At 38.6% G+C, this 15550-nt stretch overlaps 1 protein-coding gene and 1 pseudogene across 4 annotated transcripts in view; one reads left to right on the top strand and one right to left on the bottom strand.

Moving 5' to 3' along the window:
• LOC117094215 overlaps positions 1–13954 on the top strand; it is a 34566-nt pseudogene extending 20612 nt beyond the window's left edge.
• Positions 1–15550, bottom strand: part of MBD5 (methyl-CpG binding domain protein 5) — a 546612-nt gene that overhangs the window by 207657 nt on the left and 323405 nt on the right. The window contains exon 1 of one of the 4 annotated variants that reach the window (XM_033231568.1): positions 13540–14147. The exons of the other annotated variants lie outside the window; for them this stretch is intronic. The gene's annotated coding sequence lies outside the window, so the exon portion shown is untranslated. Of the gene's footprint in view, positions 1–13539; positions 14148–15550 lie in introns of those variants that run through there. 4 annotated transcript variants of the gene reach the window in all.

Here is a 15550-nt window from a genome sequence, read left to right on the forward strand (position 1 = left end):
AGAAACACAACAAAATAAGCAAATTTCAGGTCAATATCCCTGATGAACATTGATGTGAAAATCCTCAATAAAATACTGGCAAACTGAATCCAGCAGCACATCAAAAAGCTTATCCACCTTGGGCAAGTGGGCTTCATCCCTGGGATGCAAGGCTGGTTCAACATATGCAAATCAATAAATGTAATCCAGCATATAAACAGAACCAAAGACAAAAACCACACGATTATCTCAATAGATGCAGAAAAGGCCTTTGACAAAATTCAAGAACGCTTCATGCTAAAAACTCTCAATAAATTAGGTATTCATGGGATGTATCTCAAAATAATAAGAGCTATTTATGACAAACCCACAGCCAATATCATACTGAATGGGCAAAAACTAGAAGCATTCCCTTTGAAAACTGGCACATGACAGGGATGCCCTCTCTCACCACTCCTATTCAACATAGTGTTGGAAGTTCTGGCTAGGGCAATCAGGCAAGAGAAAGAAATCAAGGGTATTCAGTTAGGAAAAGAAGAAGTCAAATTGTTCCTGTTTGCAGATGACATGATTGTATATTTAGAAAATCCCATTATCTCAGCCCAAAATCTCCTTAAGCTGACAAGCAACTTCAGCAAAGTCTCAGGATACAAAATCAATGTGCAAAAACAAAAGCATTCTTATACACCAATAACAGACAAACAGAGAGCCAAATCATGAGTGAACTTCCATTCACAAGTGCTTCAAAGAGAATCAAATACCTAGGAATCCAACTTACAAGAGATGTGAAGGACCTCTTCAAGGAGAACTACAAACCATTGCTCAACGAAATACAAGAGGACACAAACAAATGGAAGAACATCCCATGCTCACGGATAGGAAGAATCAGTATTGTGAAAATGGCCATACTGCCCAAGGTCATTTATAGATTCAATGCCATCCCCATCAAGCTACCAATGACTTTCTTCACAGAATTGGAAAAAACTACTTTGAAGTTCATATGGAACCAAAAAAGAGCCCACGTTGCCAAGACAATCCTAAGCCAAAAGAACAAAGCTGGAGGCATCATGCTACCTGACTTCAAACTATATTACAAGGCTACAGTAACCAAAACAGCATGGTACTGGTACCAAAACAGATATAGACCCATGGAACAGAACAGAGCCCTCAGAAATAATACCACACATCTACAACCATCTGATCTTTGACAAACCTGACAAAAACAAGAAATGGGGGAAGGATTCCCTATTTAATAAATGGTGCTGGGAAAACTGGCTAGCCATATGTAGAAAGCTGAAACTGGATCCCTTCCTTAAGCCTTATACAAAAAGTAATTCAAGATGGATTAAAGACTTAAATGTTAGACCTAAAATGATAAAAACCCTGGAAGAAAACCTAGGCAATACTATTTAGGATATAGGCATGGGCAAGGACTTCACGTCTATAACACGAAAAGCAATGGCAACAAAAGCCAAAATTGAAAAATAGGATCTAATTAAACTAAAGAGCTTCTACACAGCAAAAGAAACTACCATCAGAATGAACAGGCAACCTACAGAATGGGAGAAAAGTTTTTCAATCTACTCATCTGACAAAGGGCTAATATCCAGAATCTACAAAGATCTCAAACAAGAAAAAAGCAAACAACCCCATCAAAAAGTGGGTAAAGGATATGAACAGACACTTCTCAAAAGAAGACATTTATGCAGCCAACAGACACATGAAAAAATGCTCATCATCACTGGCCATCAGAGAAATGCACATCAAAACCCCAATGAGATACCATCTCATACCAGTTAGAATGGCGACCATTGAAAAGTCAGCAAACAACAGGTGCTGGAGAGGATGTGGAGCAATAGGAACACTTTTACACTGTTGGTGGGACTGTAAACTAGTTCAGCCATTATGGAAGACAGTGTGGCGATTCCTCAAGGATCTAGAACTAGAAATACCATTCGACCCAGCGATCCCATTACTGGGTATATACCCAAAGGATTCTAAATCATGTTGCTATAAAGACACATGCACACGTATGTTTATTGCAGCACAATTCACAATAGTAAAGACTTTAAACCAACTCAATGTCCATCAATTATAGCCTGGATTAAGAAAATATTGCACATATACACCATGGAATAGCGATAAAAAAGGATGAGTTCATGTCCTTTGTAGGGACATGGATGGCGCTAGAAACCATCATTCTCAGCAAACTATGGCAAGGACAAAAAACCAAACACCGCATGTTCTCACCCATAGGTGGGAACTGAACAATGAGAACACTTGGACACAGCAAGGGGAACATCACATACTGGGGCCTGTCGTGGGGTTGGGGGAGTGGTAGCATTAGGAGATATACCTAATGTAAATGACGAGTTAATGGGTGCACCACACCAACATGGCACATGTACACATACGTAACAAACCTGCACATTGTGCACATGTACCCTAGAACTTAAAGTATAATTAAAAAAAAAAAAAAGGATGTTACCCTATGTTGGTGTATTTGACATGTTAAATTACATAGGAAGCACTGTCAAATAAAATGTGATGTTTAAGCTTATTTGTTTTCTATTTGTATGAGTATATGTCATTGATATAAATTTCCAGAATTTTGGAATAAATTCGGAATTTTGATATAAATATTCCAGAAATTACATGACATTCATAGGACTTTGTCAAAACCCCCTTTTCCAGTTATTATTGTTGTGTGTCACAGAAACAACCAAATTATCTTTTCAAATAAACTGTTACCAGATCCTTAGAAGCTGATGGGCTTATTAATAAAACTATTAATTCAAGATCAAGCAGAACAAAAATTAATTACATGAGACTGAATGAACTAATTTTTATTAGTTTTTATTTGGAACATTGCTTGTTCTTTATTGTTTTGTTTTCCTTATTTAAAGAAATATTTTTCTCTTAAACTATCCTTAGCTTACAGCAATCTTACAGATTATGCCTTTGTAAACAAAATGAAACATTTATTTTTTTCTCTCTGCCTAATCTCTCCAAAATATGGATACATTATTGACTATTATTGTTTTTATGGCAATATAGTTGTTTGTACAAGGTCAATAAAAATATGTCTTTAGTATAGCAGGACAGAGCTGGAAACATGATTATATTACCAAGGCTTTGATTGAAATGGCATATTTTAGAATGAAGTACACAGAATCAGATATGACTAAACAGATTTAAGAAACTAGAGTCAACTTTATAAATTATTGCTTATAAAGCCCTCTTGAGATACCAGTCTGGTATCTGGCTGACAGGGTTCCCCTTCTTAAAATTGAATACAGAAGTCTCTTCCTGGGAGGCCCAGGAAACTCTGGATACCTTGGCGACCTAGAGAAGAGAGGAATTCACTCAAATCTGCAGGCATAATAGGTGGCAAAATCTGATGGTGAGTTCTTGGCTTGGTATCCTAGCCTGGGTTTTAAAAGTTTAATCTGAGATTCCTTATGAAAAGTTCAAACAAAGCAAATTTTAAAAGGCCTATGTGATCAATTACCATTCTTGCTACGCTTATTTAAATAATAAGGCCAAATCTAATGACACTAGATTTATTTTGTAATACAAAATTAAAAAGGGGGAAAGATTGTAAAAAATTTTGTTTCAGTGGAAAACTATAGTGGACCTATTATTAGATTCTAGCTCTGTTCATTGTCTTTGAGGTTTCGTTATATCCTTGTAAACTGGACAGGATCCAGAATTCTAGTTTCCTTTGATATCTGGCTACAAGTGTTCAAACTAACATTCTAATTTTTTCTCCCATCCTTCTGCTTTGGCATCACTACGAACTAAAACTGCCATTTTCCCAAAGCTCTGCAAGCTGAGGCTGGACAACTTGACACGAACTTCAAACAAATTACCATAACAGATTGTGTGCAGGCGACCATCATGCTGCTGCTCTTTGGGCCCCTCAGAAAGTTCACCCGATGTCATCGCTAAACACATTCAAATTGCAAACCAGGAAATTTCTTGGGTTGCTTCTCTCACCCTCAGTCGACCATTTAAAGATGCTTTGAGCCCAATATCCAGAAATGTTCTTGCCTGGCTGCCTTCTGGACACAGAAACTGGGTTTGTAGACATTAATCTTGGTTTTTCTTTTTCTGTTTCATAGAAATGCCCCTCATTAAATGCCTGATTGTTCATACATCCGGCAGATATCCTCTACCAAACGAGGAATGGACTTCTATTACTCAAAGGAAAGAAGATTGACTCTTCTTTCTTTTGAACCATAGGGAGGATTGACAGAAACTCCCTCCTTTGACTAAACATTAGTTAGACTCCTCTGAGTCTTCCTCTCAACAAAGCTTCAATCTTGGGCTCCATCTTTAGTCTAGGGACTCTGCCTGTTTAGTCCACTTAAAGCAAGTATCCTGCTGGATCAGTTTAGCAAAAATCTCCCATCCTTGGTATCTGATCATATGGCCTGCCTTTTAAAATAACCCTGTGACGTCAGTTTAGTCAGAATTCTCCTTACCTCTGATGTTTCCTTTCAGTAATTTTCCATCCACTGACACCCACTCTGCTCCTTGGCTATAGATACCCACTGCCCTTATTGGAGTTAGAGTTGGGCCCAATCTGTCTCTCCCACTGCAGCCCCCAGTACAGTCGTCCCTGAACAAAGTCTTCTTTATTGTCTCATCAAATGTCATCCATAATTTTTTCTTTAACGTAGTCCAAAATACTAGCTATTAGAATGAAAAGAAGCTTGAAAAGCTTTATTAAGGATGTTGGTATCTCAACTAATTTTGCAACCCACAATGTAATAGAATTGATTCAGTGATGCTAAACTTTTTTAATATTGAGAAGCAGTTTGCTGCTGGTTAAGTACTGACTCTTGTGCCAGAAAGCCTGGGGTTAAATTTTGGCTCAGGTACTTACTTACTTTGGCACTTTTGTGCAAATTGCTTAACTGTTGTGTGCCTGCATTTCCTCACCTATTTGTTGATGTTAATATTACCTATTTAATTGGATTGCTTTGAGGATTAAATGAATTAATAGATGTAAAACACTTAAAACAGTGTCTGGGTACAGTAAATACTATTTAGGTGTTAGCTGCTATTATTATTATTATTACTACTTACATTGACTCTTATCTTTCCTGAGATTTCAGACTCCTAAAAATCAGGGAGATCTGCAGCGTGGATATATGGCTGTGGAAAATCTCTGAATCCTGGAATATCAGCTGAGAGATTGATGAGGGCATTATAGGTTGGCTCAGTTCATCAGCATTAGGCTTTGAGGTCCTTTGTACTCTATCGCCCCCTCAGTACTTTAAAGGTTTCTTTTGAGCTTGATAATCTCTATTAAAAATGTCCACATCAAGTGTTTCTGACACCTAATTAATTCATTCGATAAAAGTATAAATATTTTCTGTTACAAATAATTTTTGATAACAAAAAAAGAAAAAGATATCCAAATCTATTCAGAGTGAGCAAACTGTATTTGCAACATGTTGTATATTGTGATATATTACAATCCACTGGTAGGTTTGATTAGGTTGAACCACATGAAATTGCCCATAATCAATCATTTTTGACTCACAAAAATGACAGATCTTTTCAAATTGTTAAACCTAGTATTTCCTGAAATTTACTTTAGACAAAGAATATATGCTTTTAATTTTTCTTATTCATATTCTACACTTTTCTTTTTTTGTCGGTTAAAATAACTAAGAAATGATGTGGACAGATAAGGTCAACAACAGCAAACGAAATCATTCTTATATGAAATAACACTCTGGAACTGGTAATCTCCTCTTTGTCTTTGCCTTTAACCTCTAATACTTCCCCTTGCTCCCTGCTGTGCTGTTGTGGTAAGCCGCCTGGCCTGACATGTAGCCACACAGACTTTTTCCCTACCAACTTTGCATATATTAGCAACCAAATGCTGTGCCTTTGTTTAGAATATTGCTTTTTTAAGTATGCTTGGAAAGATTTTCTGGCAGGGCAACCTTATTCTTCAGAAGCTTAAATGGCTTGAATATACTAATTAACGAAACACCAAATTGTTTGTCTGATTTACTGCTCAATGCCTTTTCTAATGATTTGCTGGATTTGCTAAAATTCAGAAGGTTCCACTTATTAAAAACGAATAGCAGCTCCAATTATTTTGCGGGTCATTTGCAATCTGGTGATCTGCAATCATTATTTCACTTTCTGAGACCAACTAAAAATATAAATAATTATCTTCAAATTTTATTTTTGAATCGCTCTTTAAATAAAGATATATAATATATAATAATGAATAACATATAATGTATATATGATATGAAACATATACATTTTAGTGTGGTATATCATTTTACTTTTCACTTTAGTTTGAAAAGAGTAAGATGAAAGTAATCATGCTTTCAAAATAAAACAGAAGCCTGGGCAAGATAGTGAGACCCCATTTCTAAAAAAATAAAAAAAAAAATTAGCCAGGTAGGGTGGTGTACATTGTAGCCCCAGCTACTCAGGAGGCTGAGGTGGATCACTTGAAACCAGGAGGTTGAGGCTGCAGTGAGCCATGACAGCACCACTGCACACTAGCTTGGGTGACAGAGTAAGACCGTGTCTCCAGAAAACCCCAAAAAACAAATGAACAAAAACCCAAAACAGAATTGCTTTAATATCTGGATAGAAAAATAATCCAATCTAAGTCACACATCTGTATGTAATTAAATGGACTTGATATAAGTTTAGGTCTCTTCAGCAGAACATTGACTTTAAAAAATTAGGTCTCTATTAGCAAGAGCTATTAATAACAGCAAGAAGCATGGAGAAAATATTGCTCTAGCTTGTTCTGTGTCTTAGGTAGCTTTAAAGGTTAAAATAAAAGGCTTTTTGATGGGAAGGGAAAGTCTTCATTCCAGATTGCTCCAAAAGGAAAAAGTGAGCATTAATAGAAAGATATGGTCTGGAGGCAGTGATCACTTGGAACAATAATACAGAACTTAACACTATGAGCAAATCACAAATCCAACTAAAATCACCAGTATTTTCCCACCTCCAATCTATTCTTCATGCCCAAAGCAAGCGGATGTTTTTCAAAATATGAATCTGAGCATAGTATCTACCATTTATAAAGACTCAATAGCTTTATGTTATTCTTGAACTTAAAAATATATTCACATGGTCTTATACAGCTAGTATCGTTACAGTAGGTAGCTAGTCAGACACGAGCAGGGCAGGAAGGGCCCCCCACCCCCAACCAAGAATGTCAGGCAACCATCAGGTGATCGTCAGGCGGATGGTCTGTCTCCCTAAAATAATAATCAGTCACAGCTGGTGCCAGGGAAAGGCAGTCTCCCAATAGATAAAAACACCTGAAACTGGTGATCAGCAGCTTTCTGGTAAGATCTCAGGAGTTAGGCAAGTGGGTGCAAGCATATACACTAAGAGGCAAAATGGCGGAGTTTAACTGGTATATGACCTTCTTCTAAGAACACTAGATCAGTAAGGAAAGAATACCTCAAGTGAGCACATGTACAACTCTGGTAAATACACTATGCATACAGCCCCTCCCAAGTGCTGGTAGGCCACTGCTCAGGAGGACAGCCCACCCCAAGGGAAGAATCAGGGGAAAAGGGACGTAATTCCCCCAGAAACATGCCAACATATAAAATTCCAAGTCAAAGGTCAAACCACGCACTTGATCTGTCAAATCACCTGCTTGGTCCTCTTCCAAGTGTACTTTACTTCGTTTCCTTCCTGCTCGAAAGCTTTCTAATAAACTTCCACTCCTGCTCTAAAACTTGCCTCAGTCTCTCACTCTGCCCTGTTGAATTCTTTCTTCTGAGGAGGTAAGAACTGAGGTTGTTGCAAACCCATATGGATTCCCCACTGCTAACAGTATGATTCAGTTACTTAATTCCTCTAACAACTTCCTATCCATGGACACTCTTCACCAGTTACTTCATTTGATCTTCCAGACACACTGTCCCTTTAGTCCCTGGTACCTTCTATGTCCCTTCCAGCTACACAGGCTCCTGTTATGCTTTTCTGGCTAGAATGTGCTTTCTTTCCTTCTTGACTCAGTTAACTGATATTCTACTGGCAATTAACGATAAGATAGTTTGGTTTATTGTGATATTAGCTTATGAATGAAGTGCTTTGGGGGTACAGAGGTGTCCCTCCATCTTAGTTACCAGCAATAGAACCCAACTTGTAATTTCAGCAGAAAATACATTTATTAAAGGATAGGAAGCACCTCACAGAAATCTTCCGGATGCTATAGAAACAGCGTTGGAAGTTACCCAACCAGGAAAGGAGCGTGCAGCATGCAATGCTACTGTCTGGAAGCTGCAAGATATATGTTGCCACTATAATAACTTTTCTGTTATATTTGGAAACTGGAAGTAGCTGCTACTGCTGCTTCAGAAATGAAGACTCCAGAAATGGAGTCTGTAGTCTACGTTTTTTTCATGTCTCTAATTTTTGTTTCAAAGTCTGTGGTGAGTATGCCTGATTGGCAGTCCTGTTTATGGACTTATGCCCAATGTGTAAGAGAGGCTGGGAGAGTAAGTAGTAGGCATTTTAAGTTGTAAGACAGAAAATATCTCTGATTCAGAATGTAGGGTACTCCCTAAACCCAGAAAGAGAGCTCTAATACTAATTATCCAAGAATAACAAATATCCGCTAGCTGAGGAATACAGACAGAATTGAGAAAAACTTTTCAAGGAAGGTAATATTTTAGTTGTGTCTAGGTTTTTCTTCTTTTTTTCTACTTTTTGTTAAGCAAGACTTTGTCAAGCAAAGTCCTGATGATAGGGAGGCCACTGCAGGAAGAGAAGAGAGAATAGCATTGGTTCTTAAGCAGCTTTAGAATCAAATGAAGAGCTTTATAAAAAACAATCCCCCTGGCCAGTGCAATGGCTCATGTCTGTAATCCCAGCACTTTGGGAGGCCGAGGCGGATGGACCGTATGTCAGGAGTTTGAGACCAGCCTAGACAACATGATGAAACGCTGTCTCTACTAAAAAATGCAAAAAATTAGCTGGGTGTGTTGGTGGGCACCTGTAATCCCAGCTACTTGGGAAGCTGAGGCAGGAGAATTGCTTGAACCTGGGAGGTGGAGGTTATAGTGAGCTGAGATCGTGCCACTGCACTCCAGCCTGGGCAACAAGAGTGAACTCCATCTTAAAAAAAAAACCAAAAAAACCGAAACGTAGTCACTTATTTAATAGGTGTGGCCTGGGTCCCTGATATCTCTGATATCTCATATTACTATCAGGATATTCTGTGACAATCATTTGGTTAAGTATCTGTTAAAGCAAAAGCACTGACACATAAAATAGATGGTCTGCTTAAGAGAAAGCAGTAAGTATAAGTGGTGCTCAGGGAGATCAGAGATGCGGCAAGAAAGCAAACTATGGGCAAATATAAAAGGTTATGACTGACTTCCTGAAGCATTTAAAGTGTATTCTACAGGCCCTCAGACATTTTTGACAATGGAGATAACACATAATAGAAACTTGTTAACTCTGCATGTGAGTAAAACATAACATGACACTTCAGTGAACAAAACAGGAAACGACTGGATATCAGTTATTAAAACAAAACAAAATACCCAAGGAAATTGAATAAAACTGAGCCTTTTATATATCTTGTATGCAGGTACCTGAAGGCTTAATCAAGCAATAGATCCAGAAGGTCCTTCATTTTTTCAGGTAAATTAGGATAGAGTATTAGTAGTCAGTGAACATTTGGACAGAATAGAGGGTTGCAGGAGCAAAGAACTCTTAAAGTTCCAAACAACTTTAGACAAAGTTCTTTAAACAAAGTTCTTTAGGCCAGGCTCATTCCTGTAATCCCAGCACTTTGGGAGGCTGGATCATATGAGGCAGGTGGATCACATGAGGCAGGTGGATCACATGAGGCAGGTGGATCACATGAGGCCAGGAGTTCAAGACCATACTGACCAACATGGAGAAACCCTGTCTCTCCTAAAAATACAGAAATTAGCTGGGTGTGGTGGTGCATGCCTGGAATCCCAGCTACTCAGGAGCCTGAGGCAGAAGAATCGCTTGAATCCGGGAGGCAGAGGTTGCAGAGAGCCAGATCATGCCACTGCACTCCAGCCTGAGTGACAGAGCAAGACTCTGTTTCCAAAAAAAAAAAAAAAAAAAGTTCTTTAAACAGAGGACAAACAAAGCCCACCTTCTGCCGGGAGGTTCTGGGAAGAAACTGCTAGAGAAGAAAAAGGGCCTGGTTTGGCCTGGCATATCCTGGGTTAACTGGGGGACCATCAAGGATGGGGAAAGGAGAAAGTTTTCCCATCCTTGCTTTGTCACACTGGGTTTGGAGGCAGTAGCATGACTACAACTGAGATTGGCTGTAACCCAGAATTGCTTATTCTCTTTCCTTGTATATGACCTACAGAATGTCATGTATATAAACAGGTGTACTTATGTTAGGTTGTGCCTATTCATACATGTTGGCACTAAGTCTATACATACAATATTGATATATGATATGAGGATGCTGTAATTTATTGACATGCAGTGTACAAAGTGGTTTATGGCATGATGCCAATTTCTAGAGCTACAAGTAATATATTGATAAATTATAAATCACACAGTAATAAAGTTCCTTCTGAGAAGAAGAAGAGAGGTTTATGGGATAATGTCCAAAAGATAATAGCCCAGACTCACGTCTGGAATGGATGCGGAGTGAGGAGCTCCCCAGTGAAACAACCATAACTGGTAAAAAAATTATAAAAATATAATCATTTAAAATCTCTGAAAATTGTCTCAAGGGCACACAGCCAATGAGGAAACATTTATGCAAGACAATTTCCTAACTCTTGGGAAGAACAATGAGAATCACTGGCACTTGAGTCACAACCCACTCCTTTCCTCACTTCCACTCACCAGCTCAGCAGGACAGAGGCTCCACTACAGGTAGGTGTGGTTAAGATTACAGGGTTCCCCTTCTCCCCACCTCCCAGCCAAGGGCTCTGATATCTTCCACAGAGAGGCAAGCCATCAACATTTCTCATGACCCCAGCTATGTATTGCAGATGTAAAATTCCACTCAAGTACAGCTGAGAGGCCAGGGGTTCCCTTTCTGCGCCAAGACCTTACCTGTAGAGCAAAAGTTCTTCTACTCCAGGTGAGGTAGACTGAGAACACTGGAGCTTAAAACATCCATGCTCCAGCTCACCCTTAGGGCACAGGTTCCATGCTGGGAGAGGCAAGTCAAGAGATTAGAGGCTACTCCTCTGCACACTGCTCTGCTCAGCTCATAAAACAGGTTTCCCACCGCATGAAAAGTGGGCTGCTGTTCCTAACCTTAGCTTCATGCTAGTAGTTCCAAGATTTTGCCCAGGAGGAGGAGAATGTCATAAGAACAGAGAACTCCAAAGCTCTCCCAAAGAGAACGGACTGTATTGAGAATAGAGTGTGGGAGAGTTCAAGCCCAAGAGTGCTCTTAAAACAATGAAGATTCTGATGGTAAGCAAGAGGAGGCTAGTATCTCCATGAGAGAAATAAGCTAAGTAGTAGGTCATTTCAGTGAACAATAGGAAATGACTGGATATCAGTTATTAAACAAAACAGAAAAACACGCCCAAGAACATGAAGGTATTTGCCAGAGAGAATCAAAGAGACAGCCAAGAACAATCCTCCTGGCTTCAGAATAAACTTCAAAGAATGGCCTCAAAATTAGTTCAGTATAGGGGACAGAATTTAATTGGAACAGACTGTAGAGCAATTTGTTCCCTGGGGTATTATTGGAAACAACAGAGCATTACCCCAGCAATTACTAGAGCTTAACAGGTAGGTATGATACTGATAGAAGCAAACAGCATAACAGATCAGGGAAAGAGACAGTCAAAGGGAGTCTGTCATAGCTACTGTCATCCCAGGAGGACTATATGCATAGGAAACGCTTGTGCTCTGAAGAGAAACATCAGAAGCTTCACATAGGTGGTGAATAGACTTTGTTAAAACAGTCCAGAGAAGTCATTAAATGAATAAACAGGCCAACATCAATGAGTACTGAGGACTAATATTCAGAATTGCTACAATATGCTATCCAGAAAATCCAGTTTTCAATAAAATATTATAAGATATGCAAAGAGGCCAGACACGGTAACTCACGCCTGTAAATCCCAGCACATTGGGAGGCTGAGGTGGGCAGATCACTTGAAGTCAGGAGTTCCAGACCAGCCTGGCCAACATGGTGAAACCCTGTTTCTACTAAAAGAACAAAAAATAAAAATAATTAGTGGGGTGTGGTGGCAGGTGCCTGTAATCCCAGCTATTTGGGAGGCTGAGGCACGAGAATTGCTTGAACCCGGGATGTGGACATTGCAATGAGCCGAGACTGTGCCGCTGTACTCCAGTCCAGCCTGGGCGACAGAGCGAGACTCCATCTCCAAAAAAAAAACAGAGACAGAGAGAGAGAGACATGCAAAGAAACAAGAAAGTTCAGCTCATACACAGGAAAAAGAATAGTGAACACAAACTGCCTGTGAGAGGACCCAGATTTCAGACTACACAGATAAAGATTTTAAAGGAGCCATTATAAATGTGATATATTTGAAGAACTAAAGCAAACTATGCTTAAAGAACAAAAGGAAAGTATTATTATAACATTTTAACAGATATATAATATTAATAAAGAGACAGAAATTACAAAAAAAGAAATCGGGCAATTGTGGCCGGCCAGGTGTGGTGTGTGGGTTTGTGGCCTGTGCTTTGCAATGCAAGTGGGTGGCCTGGCTTCTCTCCTCCCCTGCCTCCAATCTGGATCACGAGTGCCAGTGCTTCAGCATTAGAGAAAGAGATTGGCCCAGAATCGTTTCCAGTCAATGAGCACTATTTTGGGTTAGTCAATTTTGGGAATACCTGCAATGGGGACGTTTGGGTTAGTCAATTTGGGGAATATGTACAATTTTGGGAATTCAGTACTTCATGTGCTTTATTTTTGTCATCCATTTCAGGAAAAAGTTCTAGCATACAAGACAACCTAGGAAGAAGGAAAATTTTAATGTGCTCAGCAACTTTCTTCCACAGTGTAGCCACACAGAAGGAAAAGGTTGAAGTAATATCTCCCGAGAAGTTCAAAACAAGATTACAGAAAGAAAATGAGCTTTTCTGCATGCAACAAGATGCCCATGGGTTCTTAACTGACCTACTAAATACAATTGCTGATATTTTATAAGAAGAGAGAAGGCAGGATAAACAAAATGGTCACTTACCAAATGGTAATATTGATACTGAAAATAACAACAGCACACCAGACCCAATGTAGTTCATGAAATTTTTCAGAAAACATTAACTAATGAAACCAGATGTATTACTTGTGAAACTATAGGAGCAAAGACGAAGATTTTAAAGAACTTCCTGTGATGTAGAACAAAATGCATCAGTTATTCACTGTTTAAGGGTTTCTAGCAACACAGAAACTCTATGAAGTGAATACAAACATTACTGTGAAGAATGTTGTAGCAAACAGGAAGCACCTGAATGAAAGTTTAAAAACCACCCATGATTATATCTCTACATCTGAAACGATTTAAATATATAGATTAAATTCACTGATGTACGAAACTTTCTTACTAGGTAGTTTTTCGTTTGGAACTTTGTCTGTGTAACACTTCAGAGGATGCAACCAATCCAGACAGAATGCACGACCTTGTTGCTATTATGATTCACTGTGGAAGTGGTCACAGGTGAGGCCATTATATTGTAATAGTTAAGAATCAAGATTTCTGCTTGTCCTTTGATGACACTGTAGAAAAAATGAATGTACAAATTACTGAAGAATTCTATGTATTGCTCAGATATCGCAAAGAACTCAGAGTCTGGTTACATTCCGTTCTATTAGTCTCGGAACTCAGTGGAGACTGTGAGGAGGACACACTTTCTGCCTTATTTCTCCTCTGGTTATTTTGGAGAGAATCAATCACTAATTTTTCAAGAAAATAGAAATGCAGGAAGGTCAAAAGCCACTAATACTCTTTGCACACAATAAAGCAAAGGATTTTGATGATATGGATTTTGAAAAAAGAGAAAGGTGGAAATTCTGGACGGAAATAAATATATAATATAATTAAGTAAGAAATTCACTACAGGGGCGTGGTCATAGATTTCAGTTGGTAGAATAAAGAATCAGTGAACACGATGATAGATTGATAGAGATTATGTAATGTAAAGACAGAGAAAAAAGAATGTAGTAAACAACAGAGCCTCAGAGAAATATGAGACACCACTAAACACAGCAGCATATGCATAAGAGGGGTACCAGAAGGAGAAGAGAGAAAGAAACAAAATAATACTCAAAGAAATAATGGCTGGAAACTTCCAAAATTTGATGAAAATTCATTAATTGACCTATTGAAGAAGCTCAACAAATTCCCAGTAGGATGAGGACAGAGAGAATCATACTCAGACAGATCAAAGTGAAAATGTTCAAGGGAGAGAAAATCTTGAATGCAGTAAGAGAAAAATACTTCCTCACATACAAGGGAAGCTCAAAAAGATCAGTGGCTGACTTCTCATCAGAAACAATGGAGACCAGAAGGCAGTGGGATGATATAAACAAAGTGCTGACGGGAAAACAAAACCCCAAAACTTGTTACTTAAAAATTTTAATTCTGGGCTGGACATGGTGGCTCACGTCTGTAATCCCAACATGTTGGGAGGCTGATGTGTGTGGATCACTGGAGGCCAGGAGTTCAAGACCAGCTTGGGCAACATAGTGAAATCCTGTCTCTACTAAAAATACAAAAAAATCATCTGTGTCTGGTGGTGTGTGGCTGTAATATCAGCTACCTGGGAGGCTGAGGCACGAGAATCCTTGAACACGGGAGGTGGAGGTTGCAGTGAGCCGAGATCGCACTGCTGCACTCCAGCCTGGGCGATGGAGCCAGCTCTATCTCAAAAAAAAAAAAAAAAAATCTTCATTCTGGCAAAACTCTATTTCAAAAAGGAAGGTGAAATAAGTATGTTCCCAAGGAAACTGAAACTGAGAAAATTTATTGATAACATATCTATCTATACTATAAGAAACACTAAAGAAACTTCTTCAAGAATCCAGTTGATAATTTGACATCAAGAAAATGAAAAGGGGCAGCACAAGTAAAAGTAATTATAAAAGATACAACAAATGCATACTTCGTCTCCTTCTTTCCTTGACTGAAAAAGAAATTGTACAAAACAATATTGTAGGATAAAGTACTGTTGGGCCTATCACATATATAAATATATTTGACAAGAATAACATAAAGGAGCACAGAATAAGCATGTGACAAAATCTAACACCTCTTCATGTTAAAAATATTCAACAAACAAGAAGTAGAAGAGCACTTCCTCACCAATTAAAGGGCAGTTATGGAAAATCCACAGTTCATATCATACTTAATGGTGAATGAATGCATGTTTTCCCCCCAGATCAGGAACAAAAAATATCCAGTCTTGCCACTTCTATTCAATATTATGCTGGAAGTTCTAGCCAAAGAAACTACACAAGAAAATGAAATAAAAGGCACACAGATTGGGAAAGAGTAAGATAGAGGTAAGACTACCTCTATTTAAGATGATATGATCTTTTTTAAAAGAATTTTTGTAG

This window comes from Trachypithecus francoisi, unplaced genomic scaffold (genome assembly GCF_009764315.1).
Source record: "Trachypithecus francoisi isolate TF-2019V2 unplaced genomic scaffold, Tfra_2.0 Lachesis_group13, whole genome shotgun sequence".
Lineage (NCBI taxonomy): Eukaryota > Metazoa > Chordata > Mammalia > Primates > Cercopithecidae > Trachypithecus > Trachypithecus francoisi.